The sequence below is a fragment of the Doryrhamphus excisus genome, linkage group LG7, assembly GCF_037039965.1.
Source record: "Doryrhamphus excisus strain RoL-2023G ecotype Guam linkage group LG7, RoL_Dexc_Guam_v1.1, whole genome shotgun sequence".
In the NCBI taxonomy this organism is placed as follows: Eukaryota; Metazoa; Chordata; class Actinopteri; order Syngnathiformes; family Syngnathidae; genus Doryrhamphus; species Doryrhamphus excisus.
Genome location: NC_136363.1, coordinates 21,008,023 through 21,034,398, shown reverse-complemented (window position 1 = coordinate 21,034,398; position 26,376 = coordinate 21,008,023). Strand labels below are relative to the sequence as shown.

Genomic DNA, 26,376 nt, shown 5'->3' with positions numbered 1-26,376 from the left:
GCCTACAGGGAACATACCAACTCCTTATTTCTAAAATCACAAATACTTGCTGATATAGTTAATTGTCAAACAGCTAAAATAATGCATAAGACTAAAAAACAACCAATTACCTAAAAATGTTATCCAGTACTTCCCTACAAGAGAGGAGAAATATGATCTCAGGGGAGAACTAAATCTGAAACACTTCTATGCTAGGACTACGTTAAAAATCCATAGCATTTCAGTGTGTGGAATCAAACTATGGAATGGATTGAGTAAGGAACTCAAACAATGCACAACGATGAGCCAATTCAAGAAACAATACAAGCAGTTGATGTTTGCTAAATACAAGGATGAAGAGTCTTGAACCAGTCATGATGTGCTATATATATTGACACTTACTATGGTACACATTATGGCATTGGATGCTCATATCTGCATTATTAAAAAAAAAAATAAAAAAAAAATCTTAAACTGTATTATGGAAAGCAGGAAGTGAACAAATGTAACAGTTACTGATTGTAAAAGTACCAGATGGACGGGTAGGATTTAATAAGCTTAGCTTCTTCCTACTCCTTTTGGACATGTGGAACTGTGAACTGATTATGTGATGCATTCAATTGTAATCTGATGCATGTTCAAATGAAATTAAACTGTTACCATTACCAAATACAGCAGTAGATTATAGTACTACGATAATATCTAGATGAGCATAACTAGTACATATCTGGATGCTGGATGCCATCCAGGCATTTGGCATGTGTGAACGTCCCTTTTAACATATTGAGACAGTTGTTGTGACCGTCCCGTCCCCGCCGTCAGTGTCCATTGGCAGCAAAACAACGCTTATGCTCTGGTATATGTGGATGGGCCGTGCGCCCGGAGTGTGAGGAGTCCTGACCCGACTCTTTAAAGGTCACCACACCCCCTTACCGCCACTGTTCCCAAGCCAAACCCCTAAAGTTAAGCCAAAGGCAGCGACGACCACGGCTCATACCTTGGCAGCCGCATATCCTCTTCCGCGCCGCCAAGACTCGCGAATCAACAGTATCACCGAGCAAGCGGCGCCGGATCTGGCGCCCGAAAGCCTGGCTGACAAGAACAGAAGATTTAATACGATTAGCATCACCGCGTTTCCTGAGGACACTTCCTTTTGTCGCTGAAGTGAACTCGTGGCGCGTTTCCCCCGACATGCCAAAACATAAGCTGCTGTTTAGCTCGGCCTTCATTAGCGGCGGGCCCGCGGCCAAAACATCGGCAAAGATAGCGGCCATTGTTTCATGATGCTAATTGGTCGCCAGCAGGCTTTGTGGCTGCGGGATGCTGGATTTGAACCACCGTTTGTTTTTTTTTTTGTAGCACAATTGATGGCAGAGGTGATCCACAATTAAAGCTATCCTTATCCGGCTATTAGGATCATGGATTCTTTTTTTTTATTATTATTATTTTCCATGCTTCAACAAGCAGCCTCCATTGCAGCATGAGTGCTGCTCTTCCAGCTGTGAGTTTGAGACTGTTTTCTTTGAAAGACGTTGGCAGCGTGGGTCTGCTTCCTGTTGCTGAGGCTCAACTTTCACATTGCTCTCAGCAAGGGGAGGGTGGATCATCAAAACAAAGACTGGATAGTAAATATTTTATTTTTTGGGTATATATTAGATGTTATTTTCCCGAGACGGTCATCTGCAGTTCATAGTTCACGGGGTCACCTGAGTGAGTCCTCATCCCGATTGATGGCGTCCTCGGCCCGTTTAATTCATTTCAGTGGACTCCTTGTCCATCTTCCCGACGATGTTGCCGTTGTCCCGTTCCAAGATGTGCTTATTTGGTCTGATCGATGATGCAATATGTCTGATTTTAAGGTTTCTTGTTGTTGTTTTTTGGCTTTTTGTCAGTTTCCATGTTGTTGTTTCTTAGATTTTGATCTTCTTTCTTAGTGTTGGATATGCCAACCACTTTAAGGACAACTTTTATTTCAATCAGGCTTTGCGACACGTCTTAAAGCTGTAATTCTAGTCATTTTGTTTTTTGTTTATTCTAGCATGATGATGGTAATGGTAATATATTTATTTCATGCATCAGATTACAATTGAATGCATCACATAATCAGTTCACAGTTCCACATGTCCAAAAGGAGTAGGAAGAAGCAAAGCTTATTAAATCCTACCCCTCCATCACTTCCTGCTTTCCTAATATATTTTAAGGTTTTTTTTAATTTAATTTAATTTAATTTAATTTAATTTAATTTAATTTAATTTAATTTAATTACGTACCGAAGTACGAGCATTGTATGATCCATGATATGACCATACAATAACATAACCATAGTAAGTGTCAATATAGTGATATATATAGCACATCATGACTGGTTCAAGACTCTTCATCCTTGATCCTGATGAAATGAGAGTGCTATGTTAGCACGTTAGCATCTATTACAGTGTAGATGTTTGGATTCAAGTCACGCTTCTCGGAACACACTCGTAAACTGTTAAATTTGTGAGGTAAAGTCGATCATTTGTAAGGTTTACGCTCCTGCTGTGCCTTCATGCTGCAGCCCACAATGGAGGCACCGTAGGAGCTTGGTGGGGAGTCAGCCTGGGAGCGGCGCTGCCAAACCTGTGCCACCCACCCACCCACGGGACAGAGGTGTTATTAATGTAATTCAGTATAACACATGAAGCGGTGTGGGTGTTCGTCTCGCTCCGTACTCCCAAATGATCAGCAAACTTTGTTGACTGTCTCCAGTGGGGGGGGGGGATTGTTGTCTTTTGACGCTGACAAATGCAGTGACCCCCTGCGACTCTGCCTTCTGACGCGCACGTCTATTTATTCGTCGGCGTGATGCTATCCACTTCCTGCTTTCATCAGGCGGCATGTGTCAGCGCTGTGTTGTTGCTGTTGCCTTTGATGGCATCGTGGCTATTTGCTGTTGTCACATTAATCGCTTATTTATGATGGCCGCGTCGTTTGAAAACACATTTGACTGGCTTTGTTTTGTGAAGGCATTAGCTCACAATATACCGTCGTGTTTTTAGCATTTAGACTTCAAGCCAACCGATGCGATTATAAAACCCTCTTGGGAATGAATCCTCGCAAACATTTTTGGATTCTTGCGCTGTGAATATTGCACATATGTTGTACATATGTCTCTGAAAGTGTCAATCAAAATTCTGGAACATTCCGGACTTATGGGTATAGATGCAGGCCTTATTAGTGTGCTGAAAGAAGTGTCCACGTTCATAGCTTCCAAACATAAAAGGATTGTAGAAGTATCTCTAAAGCAAAAAGAAGCAGGTGTTTCTTGCTGGTAATTGCCTCTTACAACAGTGCAGCGGCTCCATCCATCCAATAATACTCCGCTCTGGGCACTTAATAACAAAACCAAACCCTCCCTCTTCCTAAAAAAAAAAAAAAAAATAGCAGCAGAAACAGGTCTGACACTGCACTCTCTCCGAGAGCGTCTTTCCGCATGGCCTCACCTCGACTGGAGCGGCCGGGCTAACTGGCCGAGGGCGGATCGATGGCGGGTCAGAGTGAAGTCAACTGGCAGCCATGTGCTCCTCCTTAACTTACTGATTCCTGCTTGAACTCTTTGGATCCAGCCTCCCTGCCGACGTCTACGCCTGCTCCATCGGCTGCGCTCAGGACCTCCATGCTCAATAATAAGAGGAGCTTGTTAGTGCAGGAAGAAAAGAAAAGGAACGTCTACAAGACCCCTTAAATGGTCCTAAACTCTAATTCAGTTCTTTTTTGGCCACTTTGCTTGAAGTTGGAGTCTGCGTGTTTATTTCTGCTTCACGGCGGAAAGAAAGTAAACTCATCATGTCGACGTGTGATGATCAAAGTCCATGAGTGATTCATAATAACACGGAAGACGCCCGATCCGTCTCCACTCTTCCTCCCGAGTGACGGCGAATGAAAGCATTGTTGAATATTCATCAGGGTGTGGTGTTAATTGATGTTGCCCTGACGGATGAACCTCTCCAACTCTTACTTTCTTTTTAGTTTAAAAAAAAAAAAAAAAAAGGTGAGCACCTCACTTTGTGTTTTTATGTCTCTACTAAAAGTAAGATTGGTCCATTATTGAAATCCAGGCACACGGGAGGGTCTATTGTCCTCCGTCAAAGAACGAAAGAGACCTATTACATTTAGATTTCCGGCACTTTAATCCCAAGATAATTGAATGAAAATTAGCCGGGGTGAAAGATTAGCTCAGATTATCTTGTCATCACGATGTAGCGGATAGCATTCATGACCAATCAGAGTTCAGTGCTCAAATGTCAAAGCAAGAATTTGCCACAATATTAATTTAATATTTTCAGTTTGAAACAGTAAAGTATTTACCGGCAGTGGCGTTTTTAAAAACAAAATCTGATCGTGCCATATTGTCATTTACTACTACTATTTTTTTTTTTTTTAAATGATGAGGTCACCGCTCCAGCTCCATCACCGCCATGTGACCAGGACATAAGCGGTTGTGAAATTCCGCTTTGTTGCAATACTAGACATGCCGGAAGACGACAGACTTTTTGGTTCATACGTTTTCTAGGACGGACAGTGCCATAAACCTAACCTATAACCGCACTGTACCACCTAATCCCTCAATCCAATCCTAGTCTAATGATCCTTGACTTTAAGGAGCTGTCCACTCAGTTGAGCAGTACAAAATATAGATAAACAACAAAATCAACAGTTTTACCCAGAGTTATATACAAATACAGTATGCAGATAATATGAAACGAGATGAGATATATGGCCAGTCTATACACTGTGATCCTGCTAGTGAGTTAATTAGATTAGATTAAATTGTTATTGCTCATGTCACTTGTAAAGGGCAACAAAATGCAGTTTACATCCAACCAGAAGTGCAATTTTATAAGTACCTTAGTAGTAAGTACATGTAGAAATTTGCATATTATACAGATTATAAACAGTATGCACAGTATGGATGTGACAATATATAATAACAGTATATATTACATATGTACAGTACAGTATATATATGTACAGTATATGTACTGTATATATGTACAGTATTGCAATGAAGTTGAAGACTATGATACAGTGTGGATATATACACCGGGATATAAGTGACTATACTGTGAGTATGGCTATTGCAGATTATATAAATTATAAACAGTCTGATCTATGAATGCAACACGATATAACAGTATTATGTACAATAATATGAAGCATTATAGAAATACTTCACATAGAACATAATGTATTGCATTTAGAGCCTTAATATTGCACAGAGAATGGAGTCTGGAGTAACTATACTGAATATATAAAACAAAGTATTGCACTAACGTTTGACGTTATGAGACACTCCGAGATGGTATTTTCGGAAAACAAACTGGTTTGTCGTTTTCGTGCGGACAAGCAAACCGCTAGTCGACAGCATCAACCGGCATGACTCGCAAAGGTAACCCCACCCAACCGTAAAACATAACTCCAAATCCAAAACCAACCCCTATCGTCCATTACTCCGAAGGCTAACCCTAACCCCCAATCCGATATCCGTCATTTATCCCGTATCTCCATCCATACCCTTACGCACTGTTCAAAAGTAAAGTATCTGGCAGACTTAGGTTGACCTTTCAATTGTTTTGATACAATATGGCGTCCATAATGCCAGCCTCCATGAGGTTAATGTATAATGTAGGGTTATTTTATATTCAAAGTACAAATGTCACGTTGGTTTCAGGAAGGCAAAAACATGCAAATGAGATTGTAGCCACCTGCCATTAAAATGCATTAAAGTGTCCAAGCTGGGAGAAAATATGCATACGCTTGAATTGGAAGGGCTCCGCCATATGTTCTCACGGCAACAACAAGAAGCCTTCAACAATTACACTGTCTGTGTATGTGTGTGTGTTCAGCGTCACAATACACTCTCGACTACACAAGTGGACCGCCGTCTTCTCTTCCCGCGCTATTCCGAGGCTGCCGCCGCCGTCGCCGCCACTTCCCGCCATTAGGGAGATGAATCCATTCTGCGAGTGATTTGCATAAACACCTGTCAGTGCTTTGTCTCCCGCCGATATCTAATGAATTTCAAGCATTGGCTCTTTCTTTGTTGCAACACGCACGCACGCATCCACGCACGCACGCATAACATCCCACGCTGACACACGCCGACGTGGAGGTTTGCTTGGCCTCGTGCTCGTTGTCAAATGTCAGACGGGTCGGCGCCCACGCGTACTTCCTTTAGTCTCATCTCACTTATTTATTGTCTTTGGGAAATGAGTCGCTTGGAGTATGTCCGCCATGGAGCGCTGGACTGTTTATCCACAATTACATTTCTACAGAAATACAATATAGCAAATTATTTCAGGTAATTTCAACTCACAACAAAGTTTTTCTTTGTGGGAACTTCATTTTTTTAGATCAAATAACCAAATATTTTGGTTGTATCAACAATGCAAAGCATGTAATCTCAAATCAGGTTAACAAATTATTTCAATTAATCTCAATTTAATTGTGAGTTGAATTTACTTGAGCTGATTAGTTAGACTAAATCAAAATTACTTGAGTTCTATTGTTGATACATGGTAATGGTAATGGTTTTATTTCATTTGAACATGCATCAGATTACAATTGAATGCATCCCATAATCAGTTGACAGTTCCACATGTCCGAAAGGAGTAGGAAGAAGCAAAGCTTATTAAATCCTACCCCTCCAGCTGGTATTTTTACAATCAGTAACTGTTACATTTGTTCACTTCCTGCTTTCCTAATATAGTTTTTTTTGGAATTTAATTTAATTTAATACCGATTTGTTCACTTCCTGCTTTCCATAATACAGTTTAAGGTTTTTTTTATGTTTGTTTTTTATTTATTTTTAATAATGTACCGAAGTACAAGGTGATGTGACCATACAATGACATAATGGGTACCGTATGTATATACAACAAAAATATTTGGTTATTTGACATTAATAAAGAAAGTCACATGAACTTGATCTTTTAAGTTGGAGAAACTTAGTTGTGATTTGAAATTACCTGAAATAATTTGCTAGATTTAATGAAAATTTTAAGGCAGTGAGGTTACAATTTTTTTTTTCACTATGAAGTGTGTTTTGAGTTTAGCGTTTCTTTTTATTTTCTTATTATTCTGCACAAGTCTTTTACTCCAGTACAAAATAATTCATTATTTTGTGTCATTTGAACGGTTATTAGCTCATGTACTGCAGTTAAAAGGTGAATTAGCAATGCACTTCACTGTTATTGTCCATGACACCTATCCCAATGCTACGCTAGCGGCTAGCTGCCTCCGAGAGTTAGAAAAACAGAGCGCGTTATAGCAGCCATGCATCACCTGTGCAGATAGGCCAGTAAAGCCATGATGCGCGCGTCCTTGGTGATGCGGCGGATGGGGAGCGTCGGGGTGGAGGGAGGTTTATGAGAAGGTCTCATAGCTTTTATCTGCGGCGAGCATCAGCAGAGAATAGACGCCACAAGGTCAGCCTTGAAGGTGAAACATCAGCGGAGGGCTCGGGCTGCCATCATCATTCACGGCTGCGAGTGGCGGCGAGGCCTTTGTGCAATTTATTATCGTTCATTTGAATGGCGGATTATTGGAGTGGTGGTGTTCGCACACGGAGAGCCCGATGATGCCGCAACAACGCTGCAATAGAAACGCTCTATTCATGCATATTTTACACATTAATCACAGCACTTCAAGGTCAACCTTTCATCCAAATATGGTCTTTTTTTTATCCGCCTTATAAGGTAAAATATTCGACTGGAAGAGTAGTGCTACCACGCTCCAGTAAATAAGACCTTGTAGTCGGGCGGCCTCGCTAAAACGTGTCACAACTTGGCACGGTTGTCATTTGTTGTCATTTGCAGTTGGCCCAGAAAGCCGCAGGACCACGTAGGACTCGGTTCTGGTCCACCTTGACCCGTCTTTTGTTGGAGTAAAAGTTTTAGTTTGGCTAACAAGCTTCCCGAGTTAATCGGCTAAGTAGAAATGTCAATAATAACTGTGATAACTATAATGATAACTATACATTATAATAATGTACCTCTATGTTCACTAACAAATATTTGAAGTACTTAAATACGCATATGTTTGTTTTTTAGGTCCGTCCTGCCACGTTAACACGCTCCGATAAAGATCCCGACCCGGCGCCCATCCATCAAGAAGGTGCTGCAGGACGGGGCCAATTTATTAAAGGTGCTCAAAACCTGGAGCGAGACGAGGTGAGAGCGTCACTTTCAGTGAGGGAGGTGATACATCACGGGGGCCTGTCTAAATACTGGACTCATTTACACTCAAACACACCAGCATCCGGGACACCTCAGCGCCTTCATTAACTCTTCCACAGACTTGCTATGGATTCTTTACGGGGGCGGCGGGAATCCTGGTAGGCTGAGGTTTAGGGACTCTTTTTTTCCCTCTTTTGGAATGCCGGAATGTGTGATGATGGTGAGAGTTGTGACTACAACCACTTAGAAGAGTTCCCAAGTCAAACAAACAAAGCATGAATTTACATGTATTAATATTAAGTGTTGCTCTACTAACAAGGCTGTGTGTGTGTGTGTGTGTGTGTGTGTAAGGTGTTTATCAAAGTGCTGATGATACACAAGTTCATTGTTAAAGAGGTTACTTCTTGATCTCGCCACATGCCTTTTTCAAATGTATATTTATAAGGACCCTGGCACTTGAAAGTACGCCATTCTCCCCTTAATGAATGCATTTATTCAAGCTCATCTTCTAGCTTTGCTTTGCCCTCTCTTTTCAAAATGCCCTCATTTTTTGTTTGTTTGTTGCTAATGGCATAAGACGCATGATGTTTTTTTTTGTTTTTTTTTATGTGTGTGTGTGTCTTGCACGGATAGCAACGGTACCTGATTAGCATCCTGCAAGGACACAGACAGACACCTGTCTATACGGGGTTTATCCTTTTTAAACATACAGCTAGTATAGTGGAAACAGCGACATCTAGTGTTTGTGCAACTTTTTTAGGCAATGTGACAAAAAAAAATGGCTACAAAATAATCTGCATGTTTAAAAAAAATAGTGTTGGGTAAGTCTATTCACTGAATATGGCTTATTCGTCAAAAGACATGCATATTTAAGCTAATTTTATTCATTTTTTCAAGCATACAAATGAGTTAAATTTAAAAATATAAGGCATTCAAAAATGTTAGAATTCCAAACTGGTCGCTAGGTGTCCGTAATGTGAGAATCCGGTGAGATACACAAGCACCAAACAACTCTGAAACCGGGATGTCACTGCCTGTCCGCCCCCCCCCCTTGGGGGGAATATTTACAGCAACACATGTATTATGTCTACAATATTGGGTAATGGAGTTAAAATGTGACTATAGGGGTGTTATTTCATGTCTATAAGGCTCTAATGTTCATCAACAGGTTTTGTATGCGCTAGGCAATCGTCGCTCGGCGTCAATAATGTAACTTTAATGGCCGGTGAGATACACAAGCACCAAACAACTCTGAAACCCGGACGTCACTGCTTGTCCGCCCCCCACTCGGGGGCACATTTATGCACATATGACCTCGAGTCATCTTTGTCGTAAATGTCTTATGTCTACAATATTAGATAATGGAGTTAAAAAGTGACTATAGGGGTGTTATTTCATGTCTATAAGGCTCTAATGTTCATCAACAGGTTTTGTATGCGCTGGCAAAGGTCGCTCGGCGTCGGTAATGTAACTTTAATGGCCGGTGAGATACACAAGCACCAATCAACTCTGAAACCCGGACGTCACTGCTTGTCCGCCCACCACTCGGCTCCCCTCGGGGGCACATTTATGCACATATGACCTCGAGTCATCTTTGTCGTAAATGTCTTATGTCTACAATATTAGATAATGGAGTTAAAAAGTGACTATAGGGGTGTTATTTCATGTCTATAAGGCTCTAATGTTCATCAACAGGTTTTGTATGCGCTATAAGAATACTATATATCACTATATATACACATATATCCTTAACACTATAAGTTTTAACCTTCCAATGCAGTTTTAGTTAGCATACAGTCTGACTCAGTAGTGGCCCCTTGAGGGCCAAAATGAAACATGACAGAGCAACATGCTACATAATGTTAAAAGGAAAAAAAAAACCATCAAGTGCCATTAATATTCTGCTACTCTCCCCCATTAATTATAGGGCTTTGTGGAATTAATTAAATGATTTGAAAGCAGAAGAACCACATCGCTAATTAATTCTCGGCCACCTGATTGAGCAGGCATCTGTCTAACAAAGAACACACCATTTTCTTGACCGCATGCATAGGTTATTAATCATTACACAATCATAATGGCGTCTCTGTAGCCCCGCTGCTGCTGTACGTGAATGCATGCATGCACCGGCTTTTACCTCCTATAATGTATACGTGCTGTTCTTGTTGTTCATTTAGCGGCGAGACACCTGCTTGCTTATATGGCGGTTTATGTTCCGACACTGAATTAGTGCGTTTGATGATGGATTCAAAGTACAAACAGTAGTTTTCTCCTCCTGGTTCATACTGCGGGTAGCGTTAATGTGTCAGTGAGTGTATTCCTTCCTTCGCTCACGAGGCTCGCCGCATGCGTGGAGGCGTTGTCGGTCAAAGGCCGAGGTCGCCCGGGGGGGTCATTGAGTGGGAAGCCAGCCCATTATGACAATGACCCAAAGAGGTCACGGAGAGGAGGCGATCAATCTCGGCGCGAATGTGACTACTCAAGGCGCAACTGCTGCTCTAAAACGATATGTTATGTTTTTGATATGACCCCATGCAGTACATGGATACTTTACTGTCTCCATATTACATGTTGGGAACTACATGTGGACGTTTGCTATACTGATATAAATATTAATACCGTTATAAGTCTCATACAGTACAGCATTTTTTTTTATGAAATATAATTCTATTTTATATCAAATATTTATTTATTGGCACTTGAACGCAGCATTAATTGCGATCACATCAAAACTTTTGTCTTTGTCCACATTAATCTGTCCAATCACGGCTGTGACACGTCAGCGGTACCAGACGGGCCGACACGCCAATATCGGCGGTCCCCGGTGACGCCATTAGTGGCGCTTGCAAACTTTCCCATGATCCCTTAGCCTCGGAAAAAAAAGTGGCTGTTGGTAACTGATGTGTGTGTGTGTGTGTGTGTGTGTGTGTGTCTCAAGATTGATTAGCGATGAGGTCATAATTGCTGACGGAATCAGGCGGGTGGTTAATCAATGCGCTTGGCTGAGGGATGAATGTGTTGGCCGAGGGAGGACGATTCCTCACGAGGTGATGCGCGTGTGATAAAGGACATTTTCATTCATCCCGCCCGCCCCCTTGCCTGACGGATAAGCAGGCGTCAATGCGGCGCCCATCCATCAATCAGCGGCAGGTGGCGGCGGCAGCGGTGGGAGGGGGCGGGGGGGGAGGTCAGCTTTGAAGATCAAAGTCAAGCACCCGGCGAGAGGTGTGCGCGTTAGATGGCTTTTGAGAGGGATGGGAAGGGGAATCGCGACCTGCTGCATTCCACCTTCAACTATCCCATTTGTTTCCTAATCTTCAGGTTAACTGGACGTGGGAATAGATTAGCTTCCCATTATCGGGCGAGGGAGTTGAGGACCGTACGGGGAAAGTTTCTTTAACGGCACGCCAATCCGATATATCCGTATAAATGATGTAATAGATAGAATACTGTGTTTGGCGAGACACACAAGCACCAGACTCGATCGCTTTTATTGCAAGTCGGAATAAAAACACTGTTTACTACTGTGACCGTAACCCATACCCCCGACATCACTTCCTGTTTGCTCCCTGAGGAAACACACATTTCCTGGTATGTCTACTGGGTAATACTAGCGTTAATGTGTTTCTTGTCAGGGTTATATGTAATATTTACAAGGTTGTACACAGGTTTTCCACCACGGAAATACAACAGGAATTCTATTTTGCAGTAATTCACTTAACACAATCAGTACTGGAACCAATTAGCGGCGATAAACAAGCGATTACTGGACTCGGAATGAAGTCATAGTGAAGCCAAGCTTATGTGCGGAATAACGGGAATTGGGATGAACGCGGGTTTGACAAGAGAATATCGTTGAAAGAATGTGCAAATTCCACTTTGAGTGCCTCAGTCTGGATAAATAATGCAGACGCTTTCACATATTAAAAAGTGTGCGCTGAATCCAAGAAATATTCCAGGCCTGCGGGGTTGTTCCTAAGTGTTCCAGCATCGGCTAACTGGCGACCCGAGTCAGCAGAAAGTGAGTGCTGCCGATCACCTTGTGGTGTTAACTTTTCCGAGATGTAATACTGTTCCTGTTCGTTTTTTTTTTTTTTTTTAAAGTGTATTTCGACCTCTTTATCCCCACGAGGTCGTCATTCCTGCCTGCGTGATTCCAAGCCAAGTGAGTAGTTTTTCAATTAGGGCAGTGAGATAATTGCAGCGTTATTTAGCTTCACCTCCGTGGTCCTACTTCTGCAGACGTCACCTCATTATTTCATAACTCCACGATAAATCAGATTAAAGTCCGACACGGTTGATTTTAATCAAAGTTAATGGGAATGTTACGGTCACCGGCACGAGTAAAGATTTCTCCCGTTTCCGTTTCAATTTACACATTCCACAAAAAGGTGTCACACCAGTTCTTGCTGAAGGTTAAACGGACAGTTCTCGGAAAGTCAAGTGGCCAAGCTCTTGATTCTCTTACCGTTTGGTTCCCAAGTCCGTAGAACTCCGGTTTTTCCAAAGCAAAAAAGCCTTGGGTGTCATATATATATTTTTTTTTTTAAAAAACGACCCCATTTGGGAATCTTGTGCGCCTCCTCCATGAATCCTCTCTACTGATAAGGCTTCCAAAGCGCCTCTTTCTGAGCGCCATGTTTCAAAGTCTATATTTAACGTGTGAGGAAAAAGCATCATAAATCTGCGAGACCCTCATCGCTCCTCCATGCGCTGGCACTCCAAATCAGTCAGTGCCTGGGAATGGAAGCTATCTCTTTGGAGATCCTTCCGACTTCTAGGATCATTTATCAGTTGCCGCGATATCCCTCTTGCTTTTTGTCGGAAAGGTGCCAAAGTCCACGTGGCTTCCTTTTGCAATTATTCAGGTACGTTTAGAAGTCAACACCCCCCCCCCGAGGAATCCTAATGTTGGGGGGCCACATGAGGTCAGGACGCTTCATGCTAATTGTCTTAGCCGTCTAAACACACTCGACGCTGATAAGACCGTATTGACTCGACGGTGCGCACTCTAATGAAGGCAAATATGAATAAACGAGTTGAACGGGGGGGTACGGCGCCCCCAGTTCATGTAAGTTGAACTCCTCAGATATCCATCCTTAATCCATATTCAGCGGCGCTCTCCATTGATTGGGAGCGCTCCAGATAAGAGATGCTGAATCGGGCGCAGATAATACATTCTCCGGATCACAGGAATGCAAATCAAATCTGATACGCATGCAAATTTGTGCCAAAGTCATCTTAAAGCAAAAGCTATGTTATTAATTCAAAAGCCCCAAATTTCTTATTTCAAGTCAGTATCTGCGTAATTAGCATTTTAGTCTCCGCTTTCCCGCAATACTTGGGAAAATACGTCATGTTTTCCAGGGAACGTCCCGTCCCGGTGGCCTTGTTAGATTCCTGATCAAATATCGGTCATCCATTGTACGGGATGGAGATATGAGGGGTTACCGGCGCTAACCGGGTGGAGGGAGGGGGGGCTTTAACTTTACAATCAATAGTCATATGCTCTTAAGTAAGCAGTCCACCAATCACCTCCCGCTAAGGATTCCACGACTCGATCGGACCTCGTTAGTGGAGCCGACTTTGATTCACTCTGTGAAGGATTTATTGTCACCGGGAATGTCGATGAATCCCTGTGGCGCTTTTCTTTTTCTCCATTAGTTAATGTTGCTTCAATGAACAGAAGTCAGTATTCTGATTGGAGAGGGGGGGGGGGGTCGGGTACTGGAAGTAAACTTTGAGGTACATGAACTTTTAAGTGACACTGAGTGGGATTGCGCCTAAGATCGGATCAGGAATCTCTCGCCATATAGGTCATAGTTTTAATAGCAGGTCTTCTACTAATGGTGGAAGAACACCTAAGATGTTCCTTGCTCGCTTCTTCATATACTATTGATTGTTTTAGGTTTGACAATCCAGTTTTTTACCTCCTCTTGGCCTGTCTTCCCTCAGTGGGAATCTCTAAGTCCGCTGTCATTAGCACTGCCCTCCTATGGCCCAGGATGAGGAAGATCTGTCTTAGTTGAGCACGTTCCGACAGGCCCCGCTGCTGTGTTGCCCGTCCTCCCCGGAGAGATGGCATCGTCCGTCTGGCCGACCGACCGGCCGACCGGGCAGATAGATGGATGTTCGATAAAACTGATGAGCGCTTGTCCAACATGTCAGGAAGTTTGAGGCGGAACAATTCCGCTCATAAGTGTCACAAAGTCCAGAGGAGAACGGGCCTGTTTCCTCTCTGCTGTCATTTTCCGGAAAGATGGACGCCGTCGACACAAACCTGCACCTCATTTCTGATTCTTTTTCGTGTACTTTTGCAGAATGTACCACATGTGCTGGTTCATTCACTTGTGATAAGCAGTTGAAGTACACGGTTACACGGTTTTTTGGGTGCTTAGTCATACTTTTACGCATCGTAGGAATAACTGCACCCACTTAAAGTTACTTATGTGTTTGACCTTGCAATCAAGTATCATTGTGACGCGTTTAAGTGCGGTACAAACGGTAAGTGCAATGTCCAAGCAACAAACCTAATCAACAGGGAGATGCTACATGCAAGGTTAGACGTAAAAAGTAGAGTTATTGACTTTTTGGCTTGTAAACAAGACAGAATACGGTATTAAGACACAATTCTGTAACCTTGCACAAATCATTAGTAAAAACTGCAATTAGCTTAATGGCTTACATAACGTTTGGATGTGTAGCCACTAGACAACTCGTGTATTGGATAAAAAGTCTTAAATCAACGGCAACATTTCTTCCAATAAATGTCTGTGACCGCCGTATGCTTCATCTAGAATATGACAAGTCCAAAATCAATTAGTCCACCCCTCAACGATCCACGCGGACGCCTCAAAAAAAAAAAAAAAGATTGAATTCCTTCAGCGTTTTCTTCCTTTTGGACCTAAAGACTTTTTAGAGCTGTGATCAAAACAAAGCCGGAGCTAAGATGCGACCCGATGGCGTTCGATAGAATTATGGTCTTCACACGTCGTTAGAAATGAGAAAAGTGAAGCGCGGCACAAAACAAATCGATGGGAAGTGTAGCGGATGAGTTCAATTCGGCCCTCATCAGACCAATCCTCCGGGATTGCAAACGGTGTGCAGCCATTACTGCTCAATCCCGGCCAAATCCCAACACAAAGCCTGGGTATCCTCGGAGTTAGCCGACGAGCGTATACTTGACGCGGACATGCGGCGCTACGGGACCTCTGGCGAAAATGTAACCATCAGCAATACTATCGTAATAACCTGAACGAACTTGTGTATTTTTTTTCAGATGCAAATATTGCAAAGTGCAAACAACACGACCTCTACGGCATGCACGGGCGCCGCAGGACAACGCGAAATCGAGTTAGTCGTGAGCGCGGGCGGGGACGGAGGTGGGTCGTTACCTGAAGGACGAGGCGACATTGCGAGTTGGAGGTTTGAACCTGCGACCATCTGGTCATGGGACCGTCGCAGTTGAGGCCGAGGCCAACACGCATGCTGTTTGCTAATGAATGTCCGTAAGGTGACGGCATTTTTATTTTTTTTATTTTTGCAACTTCCCCAAACTGTTTTGAGCATTTCGAAATTGAACAAAAGATTTCTTCCACACTGCAGTTTTTGACGAAAAAAGGCGTCTCTACGATACTATTGTGTATTGTAAAGCGTGTTGACAGAAGGCCAAAAACGATATACTGTATATATATATATATATATATTAATTTATTCATTTTCGACCGCTTTTCCTCACCAGGGTCGCTGGGGGGGTGCTGGAGCTTATCCCAGCTGTATTTGGGCAAGAGGCGGGGTATACACCCTGGACTGGTGGCCAGCCAATCACAGGGCACATATAGACAAACAACCATTCACACTCACATTCATACCTATGGACAATTTGGAGTCGCTAATTAACAATTAAGTTTCTGGAAAATATCAGTTCCCAACTAAAAGATACATTATGAGCATAATTTCATTCACACCATTCATACTTAAGGACAATTTGGAGACGACAATTAATAATTAAGTTTCTGGAAAATATCAGTTCCCAACTAAAAGATACATTAAAAAGCATAATTTCAATTTGGAGTCGCTAATTAACCTAGCATGTTTTTAGAATGTGGGAGGAAACCGGAGTACCCAGTGAAAACCCACGCATGCACGGGGAGAACATGCAAACTCCACACAGAGATGGACGAGGGTGGAATTGAACCCTGGTCTCCTCGCTGTGAGGCTGTATATATATATATATATTTATTCTTAAACAGAACATCCAAATACTGCAAGGGCAAGGTTGCTAAACTGAAGGCCTTTAGGGGGGCAGATTCAGCAAGCCTTTTTTTTTTTTTTTTGTGGCTTGCAAAAGCCTGGGAATCAAACAAAAGACACTTTGACACTCAATTTTGACACAAAATGTGCAATTTGTCCTTGCAAATGAATAAAAAATAGTCTGCAAATATGCATATGAGGCAAATATGAGAGTCGGATATGGTAACCTCAGAGGTTAACCAAAACTGCGTTTGACGCCCCTGCGCAAAGGGCTACAATTGCATGGTGTGTCTGGACATACCTTGAAAGAAGCTCAACTTCAAGGTAAACCATAATACGCTTGTTACGTTGCTCGATCGCTCGACATCGACAGTGTCAGTCAAAGCTAGCCGTGACTGAAAGCCAACATATAGACAACAATATCATGCGAATGTCATTACGCTCACATACAGTAAGTCAACATATGCTAACACGTTAGCCGCCTCCTGCCGCGTTCTACACCGCCTCCGTTGATGGGATCGCGGCGGGGGAGCGTCACGCCGCTGATATCGCCTCCACTCCAGCACCCGGAAGGGGAGCTGATATTTCTGCCAGACGAATGCCGCGTTGATAGCGGCATGGCAGGTATGGAAGACATGAATAAGCCATGAGTACGCCGAGCTTTCAGCGCCATTATTCAAGCTCAGCTGTTTAGTCACATAGGCGAGTGTGTGTGTTGCCTTTTTCAAAGACGTACAGTATCTGCCGGGGAGATGAAGCCGCTGTGAGTCATGAGTCAGTCACGCCGACATGAGCGGCCGTGAGTCACATGACTGAGTGTTTCTTATAGCAAAACCTCTCTTATTCACTTTAAATGTTTATTTAGCATCATGTGTTATGTTTTATTATTATTCGTGTGTGGACGTCGGGATAAAGTGGCTATGGCGAGGTGCAAAAAAAAATGTGAGCGAAGTGCTGGGTCATTTTAAAAGCTTTTCCTGCCTCATTTAATTGAAGCCAAGCGAATTCAGCGGGGACGCAAACACGCCAGCACGCTCCCTGACAAATATTCACCCACAAAACGCACACAGACTAATCTAAACACTTTATGTGCATGCTCAACATCCCATTTTTTGGAATGAATAATAACCAGTTTTGACATTTCATTGTCAAAATCATTGTAATTTTTCCCCAAGTCATGCTAGCCGTGAGTACTGTAGTACAATCCAACACCATAACATTCGCTTCTATGAGTTTATTTCATGCATCCGTTTGCCTTTTCCCAGTTTTATTTATTATCACAGTCGTCCGCCAGCGTCGTCGATCATTTAGCTATTGTTTGCATGAGCGGAGTCCTGGCGGAACAGGTGATGCAGTACCGCCGCCTGCACCGTTGTCATAGGTATCTGTCACTGGCGGGGGAAACGTTTTTTTTTTAATATTTGTCACGCTAGATTGGAACGTGGCAGCTTTAATGTCACAGTTGGTACGGTCCAGTTAGGAAACAGTTGACTATATCGCTATTTCTCACCGTAGTCTCTTCGGTTCAGGACTCGTATTGTGTGTGTGTTCCCAAATGCATCCCACACGCTGCAGATGGAACATAAGATGTGTGATATTAATAAATTCTAAATTTTCATTGTGTAGTACGAGGCCTTGGATAAACATAACACGTTAAACAGAATATTGAACAATATAGATCCAAAGATGACTTTTTTTCTCCTACAAAACGGTCTGTAAAAGATAGGTCGTCTTATGTTTGGGGGTCGTGAGCAACAGCAAAGTTGGAGCTTTTCTTCCTGTCACTCACAAGATGCAACCATCTTGTGTGGCTCAAAGATTGTTAGCACACAGAGGTCGTCCTTTTATCGTTTAAAGTTCCATACACAGCTTCTCCTCCCAGGTGACACAGAGCTTTTCTTCCTGTCACTCACCAGGAGCAAGCTGCAGGCATCTTGTGTGGCTCAAAGATTGTTAGCACACAGAGGCCATCATCTTATCGTTTGCAGAATTATACAGTTTATTCCCCCCAGGTGACACAGAGCTTTTCTTCCTGTCACTCACCAGGAGAAAGATGCATCCATCTTGTGTGGCTCAAAGATTGTTAGCCCACAGAGGTCGTCTTCTTATTGTTTACAGATCCATATACAGCTTTTCCCCCCAGGTGACTCAGAGCTTTTCTTCCTGTCACTCACCAAGAGAAAGATGCAGCCATCTTGTCTGGCTCAAAGATTGTTAGCACACAGAGGTCGTCTTCTTATTGTTTACAGATCCACACACAGTTTAGCCCCCCAGGTGATACAGAGCTTTTCTTCCTGTCACTCACAGGGGAAAGATGCAACCGTCTTGTGTGGCTCAAAGATTGTTAGCACACAAAGGTTGTCGTCTTATTGTTTACAGATCAGTACACAGCTTCAGGTGACACAGAGCTTTTCTTCCTGTCACTCACCAGGGGAAAGATGCAGCCATCTTGTGTGGCTCAAAGATTGTTAGCACACAGAGGTTGTCGTCTTATTGTTTACAGATCAGTACACAGCTTCAGGTGACACAGAGCTTTTCTTCCTGTCACTCACCAGGAGAAAGATGCAGCCATCTTGTGTGGCTCAACTATTGTTAGCACACTTATTGTTTACAGAGCCATACACAGCCTTCCCCCCAAGCTTTTCTTCCTGCCACTCACACACACCAGTGACTTGAAGGGGTGCATAATCTAGGTGAGGGGAAAGAAAGGTCAAGTTAGCAAACAGAGGGCCCTCTTTAAAAGTGCTGCTGCAGGGGTAGAGAAGATCCGTCTATAACCAACATATTGTTTTGAAATCATAAACCGACGATTGTTACGGCAAAAAAAAAAGGGCTCACTCACAGTCGTCCACAAAGGGTCCTCTCCAGGATCGGGGCCACAATGGCTGCGCCAGGCCCAAAGCTTTGAACCCAGAGAGGCGTCACTGCGCTACCAACCGCCGCGCTTTCTTCCTGCCGCCCACGAAGACGTTATAAAAAATGTAAAAGATGCATGAATAAAAGATGGCGACAATCCTCCCAAAGCAGATGTGCATCCAAAAGGAAAATAAGTCATGTTGCCGTGTAGAATTGGACGTTCCCGATGACAAAATGATCAGTTCCCATTTATTATGGATCACTTTTAAAGACTTGGGAAAAAAGTCAATGTTCAAGTGAAGAACTGTGATTATCGCTTGGGTCTGAAGTAGCATGGATCTAAATATATACGAGCTGGACGGCCATTAAAGGTCTCGCCGCTGGCATGAGACGCGTCAGCTCTGTAGCGCAGGCAGCTGGCCCAGCGGGGCATCTGCGCTACAAGTGGCACTCTTATTGGGGAGGCAGTCTGCGAGATGATGAACTTCTTCTGGCGGCGCGCCTCCCGGTTTGATCGCACGCGCATTTTGTGCTCGCTTGTAAGCTAATCAAGTTCCCTTCTGGAAGCTGATTATCACAGCTGACTGACGACGAGGCCTTGGGTTCGGCGTGCTGAGACGCTGTATCGCTCGGCACTGTGGGCTCTGGAGTCAATCATGTTGGAACGGACAGCTCGTTAGCTTGTAAATTAGCCAACGTGGCGTTGACCACCAAATGAAATTTGCATGTCTGCTTGCAGTTATGCTTTTTTTTACATGTATGACAATGAAAGTTCCCACGTTATTACATTTTTAGCAATTTTAAACAATTACATTAATCCTGTAATTTTAATTTAAAAACTATTTTAATTAAACCCTACTGGGAACACATTGTTTTCTGCGTCTGTAGCTTTAATGCTAATGAGCTGTGTTTGCCTCCGACAGTGTGGTTAATTGTTGGCAGACGCAACAGTGATACATTAATACTTAGAGCATAGAAAACGTGTTTACAACCTTCTAAATACAGATTCAAACATGATTAGAGCCCTCTAGACATGAAATAACACCCCTATAGTCACCTTTACACTCGTATTACGCTAAATAGTAGAGACTTAGCATAGTTCGAGAATGTAACATCACTGCCACCTAGTGACTAGCGCAGAATACTACATGTCATGTATGAGGCAGCCTTACAGTATTACAGTAATATGCTAACATCATGCCATGTTAGCTTAGAGGAGTAAAACCATCAAAGCTTACGGCTCCCAGGCTGCATTTTAGGATGTGCAGCGAAGGCAAAATGGAGAATTTTCCCTTCATGGCGTCACGAAAACCCTCAACGTTTGAGCGTTCCCTTCAAGTGAGGGAGACCATGGCGTTTTCTTTCTCCGTATTGGTTTTAAAGTTCACGTTTCCATCTTAATTTGTCATGATGGCAAGTCCTTCAAGACCAGCATCCATCACTCACATGAGGGTGTCAAGCTCGGGTTGTTCCCGAGGCCACCTCTGGGAACATCTAGGACCCTGTTTGCCATTCAGGCTATAATTGTCCCCCCCCCCCCCTCAAGGCTGCTAAGACCATCAGAAGCTTGCTGGTGCCTGCTGGATGACAGTCTATATCTCAGCATGCATCACAGAGGCTGCCCTCCAAGAGCTAATCCAGCAACCCCCCCCCCCCTTGGTTCTGTTCCAACCAAACTAATTATTCTGTGTAGCTGCACCAGCTGGAACACACACACACACACACACACACACACACACACACACTGGCTTGCTTAGGGTGTCTCCGTCCAATGACCTTCCCTCTCTTGACTCCTATGACTTTCTAGTAATAACATTTCTCCGGACCCTCTACACCTGATCGAGTTTGCAAACCTGCCGCCGACACCAAACGCGGAGTTTCACTCAGCCCCGCCGATTCCGGCCATCCTCGGGCCACGACAAATATATCCCGAAGTTTCCAGTTTGTGGAGCTCTCTGAGGAAATAGGCTCCCTCGGGGGCTTGGAGGCCTTCTCCTGATCCTGTGGCGATAGCGAGGATTTACGGGGACTCTGGTGATTAGCCAGAGGGGAAATGGGAAAACAGGGCAATCACTGCCAGCAGCCGCGCGTCACACGCAGACAGTATCTCACAAAAGCGAGTATCTTCTCAAAGGGCGGTACTATAGGAGGTAAACGTGGATACACTTTAGAGTAGTCGGTGTACAGCTTTGGTTAGCAGTATACATTTAGTATCCTCTGAAAAGAAGTAGCGAGATAAGTGTCGAGTACCGCTGCGGTAGCATCACGATGTGGGGATGCACGAGTGCTGTAACCGCAGGGGAGCAATGCTTCACTACAACGGCTGCAGGTAGCATCACGGTGTGGGGATGCAGGAGTGCTGTAGCCGCAGGAGAGCAGTGGTTCACTACAACGGCTGCGGTAGCATCACGGTCTGGGGATGCACGAATGCTGTAGCCGCAGGAGAGCAGTGGTTCACTAGAACGGCTGCGTTAGCATCAGGGTCTGGGGATGCAGGAGTGCTGTAGTCAAAGGAGAGCAGTGGTTCACTAGAACGGCTGCGTTAGCATCAGGGTCTGGGGATGCAGGAGTGCTGTAGTCGAAGGAGAGCAGTGGTTCACTAGAATGGCTGTGGTAGCATCACGGTGTGGGGATGCACGAGTGCTTTAGCAGCAGGAGAGCAGTGGTTCACTACAACGGCTGCGGTAGCATCACGGTCTGGGGATGCACGAGTGCTGTAGCTGCAGGAGAGCAGTAGCATCATGGTCTGGGGATGCACGAGTGCTTTAGCAGCAGGAGAGCAGTGGTTCACTACAACGACTGCGGTAGCATCACGGTCTGGGGATGCACGAGTGCTGTAGCTGCAGGAGAGCAGTAGCATCACGGTCTGGGGATGCACGAGTGCTTTAGCAGCAGGAGAACAGTGGTTCACTACAACGGCTGCGGTAGCATCACAGTCTGGGGATGCACGAGTGCTGTAGCCGCAGGGGAGCAATGGTTCACTACAATCCAACGTCTACTGTGTTTTTTTTTTCTTTGAAGGACAGCATGACAAAAACGGCTGTGTTGACGGCGGACAGCAAATAAACCGCATCTCCCGAGTGGAGGCAGCACTCGTGCTCACCTTTTAGCGAGAGACCGTACACAATCAGCATCCGGCGTTGTTATTGTGATGCAAAATGCGTCAGCGCTGCGGCTGGTGGGGAGAGGTTACATAAACTGCTGTCGGTGTCAACTTTGAAGCATTTGATTATGCATCCTCAGGCAGCCTTGGACATCAGCACTTCCCTGCAAATTGCAACTCCTTCATATTCAAAAACGGGCTGAATCCCACAAGTCCCGCCGAGCCTTGAAGATGAAAGACAATGGATGTGGAGCAAGATGAGCATATGCATCAGTACAATCAAACACTAGTTATGCGATAGTGAATATTTTAGACCCAGCATTGATGATATAACATCACTAATCCTTCAATCTTTTCATTTGAGTTTCTCGCCGGCTCCCGGCGGACTCGGTTCCTCCTCGCGTTAAAGCTAGCTAGCTCGTGGGCTAGCAGAAAGCAATTAAAGGCACCACCTGTTTCTCCTTCCCTTCATCCTTCCAGTGCCGGGTAATTGGAAACCTCTGTCTGCTGGCGCTCGGTCGGCTCTTCTGCAGCTGCCCCTAAAAAAGTCTTATAAATAAAAAAATAAAAAAAATTCCTGGTCCTTCCGTGATTAAAAAAAAAAAAAAAAAAAAAAAAAAAAATCCGGTTCTGTGTAGATTCTTAAACGAGTAGCATCACTGTTTACGGTTGCAAATGACCTTTCTGGCCCACGCTATGGGTTGAGGTCACAATGTTTTGGAGTGTATGCTAGCTATGCTACGTTTTTACAAAGTAAAGTAAAGTAGACGTGTTTTCCAACCAATCACAATACTATGATGAAACGCAGCAACTGAATCGAACCAAAAGAGTCGGGTGATCGTGGGTTTGTCTTTTGGAGCACATCTGTGTGGAGTTTGCTTACTGGGATAGGCTCCAGCATACCCGTGACCGTAGTGAAGACGAGCAGAATATAAAACGAACTGATGTACTTTCCAATTCAAAGACCGATTCACCAATGGAACGTGAAATTGAGCGCTTCTGAACAGAACCGTCTGAATCGTCTGAATCCCAATGAAATATCCATGTTGTGGTTTAATGCACCGAGTTCATCTGCAGCGCTTGTTCTCCGCGCCGTTTAGCACCGCGCGTGACGCTCTCGGGCTCGGGGATTCACCAGACCTGAACCGGTTGTTACTGGAATCCTGCAGGACGCCTCTTTATCATCACTTTGGTCAACGTGTGATCGTTTTGAAGAGCTCGTGGGAATGACTCTTTGCACCTTGTCTTGCAATCGCTGGCAACCTGACCCCCGTGCTCGCTTTAAATGGGCGGACCATCTCGTTTGTGCTCAGCTGGGTTCGTTTCAGGAACTCCAGTAAGGCACGTGTGATCTTGGAGCTATTAAATATTTGCTTCTGCAGCTCCCCCTCCCCGGTGCCGGCAGCACTCGTGCAGCCCAAGACGATGACGCACTTGTTCAATTCTTGGCAGCCGGTCTGAATGTAGAGAGCGCCGTTGTGAGATGCTATCACCCTCGTCTGTATAGCAGAGTTAAAGCCTCCAGCGGCGTGGTGGATAAGTGGAGATACGGTACATGCCCAAGGTCACGTGCTAAAGTTAGACTGATATCCAAATGACATCACGGCGAGGCGGGTATGGCGCTTTGTTGGCGTTTTTTTTTTTTTTTTTTTTTTTGCTGCACCCGCGCTTGACTCGCGCACAGCTCCCTCGCCGGGGTTTTATTTTGAGCCGGTGTGGTCATGACTCCAGCACTACTGCACCACCACCGCCGCCGTCGCCATGGCAACCCTTTGAAAGAGCGCCAGCATCCCTTGCACTCATTAGCGCATTTGCAAAGGTGCTACTTTTATTTATTAATATTTTTTTTTTATTTCCCCCTGACCGGCTCGGCATCAGGAATTGACGCGGCCGTGATGCGATGTGATGTTTGTGCGCCGTCACGCCGGCTGTCTTGAAGTGGAGGCTGCTCTTTGATCCGCCACTGACTCACCGCTGCTGTGAATTCATTACCCGCATCAGACGAGCGTAAAACAGTGCAAAGGTCACCGAGTGAGCCCACCTCTCGTCTTTTGTGTTGCCGTCTGATAGCACCGGCAGCGTCGGCCTGCGGGAGAATGGACGGGGTGAATTCGGACGCAACAGTCACTTTGTGGCGGGGTACGCAATCTGATCAAAGCCAACACAGGATTGTGTTTGAAAAATGCAGTTTTTATGAATACTTTACACCTAATAACAGTATTATAATATATGCATCATATGTTCTGCATCATGCTAATATTTTTAGCACTGGTTGATAAACATGTACATGTACTGTAGTATTTATGGAGAAATTAGATGGAGTTCTAAAAATAAAAACGGGCAAAGTTAATTAACAGCTTATTTGATGAGTGGGGATTTTCTTCAATAGCGTTTCCACAAACCCGCTAAATAATATTTGTGGACGTAAGTGTGAGAGAAATCACAGCTTTGCACCCAAGACTGTTGAGATGTGCATATTTTCGACAGAATACACAGATATTTGAGTTTTGGAGTATTTTAGAGCCCAGTTGGTGGAATAGTGATAAATATAAAGTAACCCAGAACGATAATAATCCGACTAATGCTGCATTGTGAGATGACTTGTTCCATGCAGTGTGGGTTTGGATCCCGATGTCGAGGCTCGAGGCTGGAAGACCGTTATCGCCACTTTTAATGAGAGTCACACCAAGTACAACAACAGCAAAAGACGAGGACGCACAAGCCAGCGGCAATGGTGCGCAACAACTCCTCAGAAAGAAGTAGTTGGTTTGAAGTAGCCAGACAGCCAATCAGCAGGGCCCAGTTGTCCCGCCGCGGGAGGAGGAGGGACACACATGAAATAGAAGAGACCCCTTCAGACAGAATTACTGTACAGTAGTCCCTCGTTTATCACTGTTTATTGATTCCAGATCTGACCATGAGAAGCGAAATTGCACCATTTAGGAATGGTAATGGTAATGGTTTCAGATTACAATTGAATGCATCACATAATCAGTACTTTTACAATCAGTAACTTACATTTGTACACTTCCTGCTTTCCTAATATAATTTATTTATATTTGAATTTAGTTTATTTTTATTTTTATTATTTTTATTTTTATTTTTATTTTTATTTTTATTTTTATTTTTATTTTTATTTTTATTTATTCACATCATGACTTGTACATGACTGGAATATTTGTGAAGAGCATAGAAAACCTGTTTACAACCGTCAAAATATGTTTTTTTTTAACATTAGAGCCCTGTAGTTGTGACATAACACCCCTATGTTTACCTTTACACTCGTATTACCCAATATAGTAAGCATAAGACGCTCACGTTAGCATTGGGAAAGTCTTTATTTGCTCCTGTTTCACCTCCAGGTGACGTTTCTTCCTGCGTTGGCTATTGTTGCATTAACGTAACATTACTGACACCTAGTGACCGGTGTGGAATCCTACATAACACAATGTGTCTCTGAATGTCTGAGATTTGCATGTTAGTTCAGGTAGCCATTTTTATGCATGAAAATACTTAAAATGTTCACCCCATCCTCACTTTTTTTGGTACACTCCAGTTTTTGGATAATTTGGTTTTTATTGTAAATGTTGCCTCTGTTTTAGGACACTGTCTCGGTCCTTAGAAGAAATTGCACCTAAGTCAAAATCAGGTGCCGACTCATTGACGTTGCTTTTTTTTTTGTGTTTTTTCATTTTTTAGTGTGACTGCGAAATAACCCACCATGGGGCCAAGGAAAGTTGCAAGTGATAAATAAGGTAAGAAAGACTATTTAATTCCATTTCTTAAGGATGTACGAGTGGTCAGCGTTAACAATAATGTCCATCCATTTCTTATTTAGAATTATTTCACAATCGATGATGTAAAACTATTTTTATTTTACTAATTATATGAACATTATATGGGGTAATAATAATACAAAAACAACGATAAGTGAGTCGGACTTCAGCGTGGTATCCCTAGTATCCGCTGTGTCGA

At 43.7% G+C, this 26,376-nt stretch overlaps 1 long non-coding RNA gene across 5 annotated transcripts in view; it reads left to right on the top strand.

Moving 5' to 3' along the window:
- LOC144899573 (uncharacterized) overlaps positions 1-26,376 on the top strand; it is a 197,976-nt gene that overhangs the window by 90,817 nt on the left and 80,783 nt on the right. For all 5 annotated transcript variants that reach the window (XR_013627813.1, XR_013627811.1, XR_013627812.1 and 2 more), the window contains exons 4-5: positions 8,064-8,183; positions 26,101-26,156. This is a non-coding gene — a long non-coding RNA (uncharacterized LOC144899573). The remainder of the gene's footprint in view (positions 1-8,063; positions 8,184-26,100; positions 26,157-26,376) is intronic.